A 5508-nucleotide genomic window follows, 5' to 3' on the forward strand; every position below is an offset into this window, starting at 1 on the left:
AATGGAAATCCATTTAATTAAAAAATACATCCCTCGGCTTAATAGTCAATAAGTAACAATGGGCCATTAATTTAATTAAATTTCTTAATCTATCCCTAGATTACCTTCCACATAGTATTCTTAAATTATTGTACCAATATATAATAGATTAACTCTATTTCATGTTAATATTAGAGAGTCGTCCATATATTTTACACCGATTTTTAAAGATTCATGCTATCCCCCCTTTTATTAAGATATAGTATACTAAAATTTAATATAATGTAATCTTTACCAAATCGGCTAAACCCTTGGGGCCACTGTATTGACTTGGTACATTGTGCTACTATGTCTTTGAAAACAGAAATTGCTAGCAAATACATAACTATATTATTTATTATAGTCCATACACAGGCGTACAATAATATTATCGCTATACCATTTCTTTGCATTTGAATGAACAATGCATTTTCACAGAAAATCAATTTCTGCTTTGTTTCGAAAACAAGTAAGCAAAAGCTGAGGGAAAAGTTATTAGTTTAATCATTACTGGAGACAGAATATGGGCATGATGGGTCTATCAATGCTTATATGGGTTTTGCTGTATACCGTAGCAGCAGCAATAAACTGCCCAGAAAATGTTTTTCAAATGATAACAACACTTAATGATACCCTAATCAACAATGCTATTGGTATGCATACAGGATTGACAGTACATAGATGTGGAGAAAAATGTTTGGAGACTCCAACTTGCGCTTCGTTTTCATATCTTCTAAAAGATGCTTACGAATGTCATTTATTTGGACATCGTGCATGGTTTGGATGGAATAATCACACAGTTTATAACGAATTGGTGACGTATTGGCTTCTAGCAGGTAATGGGTTTCTTTTTCAACAGAATTTTTACTACACTTATGAAATGTCTACCTTCCGATTTTGTACTACAAGTATTAATTACATATGGCCAGAAGTCTTTTGATCTAAAATAGTTACAGAAAAAACGAAGAGACGTTTTGTAAATATATAAATATATTTTTGCGGCAACTTTGACATTTGTCATCGAAATAATTTGCGTAAAATCGCAAGGTCTGTCATTGATTCAAGTGTCTCGGTTTCGTTTCCCCGCTTCAATGTGACAAGGAGCTAAAGATCACCTTGATGGCTGGAATTCGAAATATAAGTAGGTGCTCATAGCAGACTTCATGGCGTATGTGCTTATCTTCATTAGCCCAGTAGGAGCAGAATAGTAGGACGTTAAACCCCATTTCATTTCATTTCGAACGCCAATAAAAATGTGATAATAATTGTCACCTTTATATTAGAAGATAACGTTTTAAGATACATTAATGCATAATATAAATAATTGACAAAAATACAATAGTTATCACTGTACAAACACTAAAATGTCGCACACTAGACTAAGTAAGCACGCAGAAAAGGGTACGGGCATCAAAGCAAGAGTACGAGAAGGCGAGAAATGTTCAAAGGCGAGGGAGCGAGCGAGAAGTCAAGGTAGAAATAATCTCGTGTTCTCGAGGCGATATCCTCGCATTCTCGCCCTGTTTCCTCGCGTTCTCGACTTCTCACTCCCTCGCTTTCTCGCCCTCGGCTTCTCTCGGCAAGAAGTCGAGATTATGAAATTTCCGCAATAGTCTTTCATACCAATGAGACATATAGCTTGAATTTCACAATTTTCTGCTTCGTGAACAGGCCCACAATGTGGCCTCCACAACATGAAGATCTGACCGGTTTTAGTGGGAGGTCACGTCAGGGGTCACACCAGAGACTTTTGACCCTATGACGTCAGTCATTCGATTAATTAATCAGCGTCGATGTTCCAAGTGACTATTCGGAAATACAACCCTTGCTTTGTTTTTTGTCGTTGCAAATATACACCCACAATTTCGCGAATATATACCCACAGAATTTGGTTCAACAGACCGTTTAATTGGCCAATCCCTCACCTACCCTGGTGTAGTGAAGACAAGTACATTTGGAACTATAAAAAAAACGAAACGAAATAGGATATTTGTTTAACCAGATTCTACTAAGAGCGACCAGCTTTTAAAAATTATCGTGTTTATATTTTTCAGAAATCTGTCCCTCAGATTACACCCATGATACAACTTATAACGTTTGTTATAAAGCCTTCTTCGGTACAGCTGATGAACGAAACTTCTGGGATGCGATGGCGCGATGTCAACAAGATGGAGGCTATTTGTATGTTGGCAATACAGCGGAAAAATTTCAGATCATACAAGGACTTGATTGTGAGTATTTAAAAGTTTCATTTTTGAACGTAAGCTTACCTCAACTGAATACAATTTCTGTTGATTACTAATCGACGTTAGGACCAGGCCTCTCCAGGATTAAACTTACTAGATACTTAATCCTGACGGCTGATATGTACATACTTGTGCATGTTATATGGGGTCATTGCTGGAGACTGCTAACAATATAATATGTAAAATATACATTTGTCAAAAGAGTCGCTCGAAAATTTGCTTTGCCGACCACCTGTAAAAACTGGTCGGCGAATGTCATCACAGCCGACCGAATTCGCGGGCCCTGGGTCAATTCGCGCTTCAGGTGTCGAAAGCCTGTTATATTACCTGTGTCTACAGTATATAAACCCTGAATAGTTTTACAGCAAAATATAATACAGGCTTTAAACAAAGTACGTATACATTATATTTTAAAATTAAAATTTATTAACATTTGTAAGACTCACAAAAATTCTTTCTGAGTTATTATCGTTGTCTTTGTGGATATTCAGGAGAAAATAAAGATTATCTGATTGACTGGAAAGTCATATCGGTTTTTATTTTCACAAGTCGCAGAAACCCTATTTGAATAATTATAAAGGAATTAATACCATTGATTAATAGGTGCTCAGGCAGCAGTAATAATTATAACCGGATTAACATGACATTCACACGCAATGAGAATGAACATAAAACATAGAAATGAAATGAAATGGGGTTTAACGTCCTACTGTTCTGCTCCTATACTGGGCTAATGAAGACGGGCATCCGCCATACAGTGTACAATGAGGGAAATTTTGCCCGGGCAGGGGCACTATCGCCTACTCTTATATCGAATTCGAACTGCCAAGGGATCTTTTACGTGCATTCCAATGTATACACCTAACCTCGGTTTTTCGTATCTTCCGAAGGACTAGACAGCTGTCCTTGTCAAGCCCTCCGTTCTGCACCGCTGATAAGGGGAAACCACGTCGGAAAATCCAGCTAAACTTTCTCGGCCAATGCAGGGATCGAACACCCGACCTCCAGGCTAGCGAGCCAGCGTCTTAACCACCTAGCCACCGTGGCTCCAAAAAAACATAGAATCCTATGGATTTGACACTTTTAAAATTGTAGTGTTCATACTAAAGTTGATCGTAGTGCCATTACTTCATGGATTGTTGTCCTATTCCGATGGGTTAGCAGATGTGGGCATTTATTTAATTGCTTGTCAACCTCTCTTTTATATACTTTTAAAACAGTCACAAATATCTAAATGGAAATCCGGATTTCCTGAAAAACCATATACAAATTGGTTGTGGTACATCGTTGTGTCTTCCACAGAACTGCCGCAGTTGTACTTACACTTACACTTTATACCCCATGTATGTGTTATCGTCGTCATCTGGTGTTGCTACATTATTCAGACTTGTTAGATGAAGTGAATTAAATATTTACACGACTGGGAACAGTTACCAAAAGTAGTATCTCTTAAGAGTTACTGAAAGACATAACATGTCATGTATATTGATTCAAAACTTATTCAAATCGAACAATCCTGACGTAAGTTATCACCATCTAGAGTTGTATTGCTTTCTGTTGACTTTATACCATTATCATTGCCTCTTCTTAAAGACTCCTTTGTATCCAGGAACAATAGAGATCAAACATCTGCATTACTTTATAAACAACTCGTCCGGGCGCTGATGCTTGTTAAATTTAGTTCGACAAAATGGTCATTGAGTTTTAAAGTGAATGTTTGTTTTAGCACTCAGAGATTTTAAGGTATTTGTCATTACATTAGATCAGTGTAAAGCAATGAATAAGTTAATGCTGTCAGGTATCGCAAAGATATTTTACAGTCTTCGGAAGTGCTACTTTATCAGAAGAAAATGGGCTTTGTCGGCCCAAAAAAGAACCAATTTGGAAAACTAAATTGCTTTTGTCTTTTTTTTACTTCAGCCTCATCGTATAATAAAGTATACATAGGAGGAACCAGGCTAGGGGTAAAATGGACTTGGTTGGATGGATCTGACATTAATACTAACCTGTGGCATCCTGGAGAACCTAGCAACGTGAATGAAGAATGTGCCGCTATCATTTATGGTTCTCAAAATGCAGCTTTAGACATCAGCTGTGTCCCAACAAGGAAATTTATCTGTGAAATACCAATACGTAAATAAACCCATCACCTGCCAATAAAGACACAGTTTGTTTTAAATTAAAATGATGGTTAAATTAATCAAAACTTTCAATTTAGTATGTTATATGTGTATATGTTCATACTATTGCAGCTACTATCCCAAATCGGGCGCCATTACAAAAATCCCCCCACCCCACCCCTGTCAATTTCTCAAATATCTGAATCAGAGAGAATTACACCACTGCAGTAATAACTTTAACATTCAGATTTGTTTACTGTGACAGAGAATAATAGATATAAAAATCGATATAAGACGAACAAAACATTTTCCGTCATAGCACACTGTATGGCGTATTAGCCCCTTAGCCCATTAGCCCAGTTCGGAGCAGAACAATAGGACGTTAAACCCCATTTCATTTACATGAGATGAAGGAAATATAATGTTAGCCCACACAATAAATTCTGTACGTTGTCCATTAATATTCTTCGTGTTCTTTGTGACATTAGGGGCACCTACGAGACAACCGCCCAACTGTGACCTGTATAGCTATAAATAAACCCAACGCCTTGTTTTTGGAAATAAAGACACACTTTAATTTAGTGGTGTTAGATTAAATTATTACACTTGTCAGTCGCTACGCTATTTATTTGCCCAAATAGGATACACATAGCATAATGCGGTACTTGTATTTTATTTACCAGTGTGGGATGTGTTTTTCGATACATTTCTGGTCACAAAGTGGTGTATAGTAAGTATGGTAAACTACCAAGAATCTCTTCACCAAGGCCACTAATTTTCTCGACAAACGAAGTAAGTGAGATCACCAAAAATATACTCTTCAAAAAGGTAGGGGATATTGAAATGCAAATACCTATGCAGGTTGCGATATGATAAATAGTCATGGACACTTGGCATGCTTTGGGAGTATGTTCACAGATGAAGAACTTATCGCCCCAACAGAACCACTGAGCTGCACATGCGACACGCAATGGCGCCATACACGTGGGAGGGGTTCATTGTCAAATTTGACACTTCAAGGAATGGTTGATGAAAACTGCCGCGTGCTGGTTTATCTATCCATGTTTGCTTTCCTATCGTTTCTTGCATAAGATTTACTGTTTAAGTTTGGTTCACACCAATGG

General features: G+C 37.3%; 1 long non-coding RNA gene across 1 annotated transcript; it reads left to right on the top strand.

Moving 5' to 3' along the window:
• The first annotated feature begins 550 nt into the window (after positions 1 to 550).
• LOC126815935 (uncharacterized) lies at positions 551 to 4808 on the top strand. Its single transcript, XR_007678131.2, has 3 exons — positions 551 to 854; positions 2073 to 2249; positions 4185 to 4808. It is a non-coding gene; the product is annotated as an uncharacterized LOC126815935 (long non-coding RNA).
• Positions 4809 to 5508: the final 700 nt, after the last annotated feature.

Source organism: Patella vulgata, chromosome 1 (assembly GCF_932274485.2).
Source record: "Patella vulgata chromosome 1, xgPatVulg1.2, whole genome shotgun sequence".
Classification (NCBI taxonomy): domain Eukaryota; kingdom Metazoa; phylum Mollusca; class Gastropoda; family Patellidae; genus Patella; species Patella vulgata.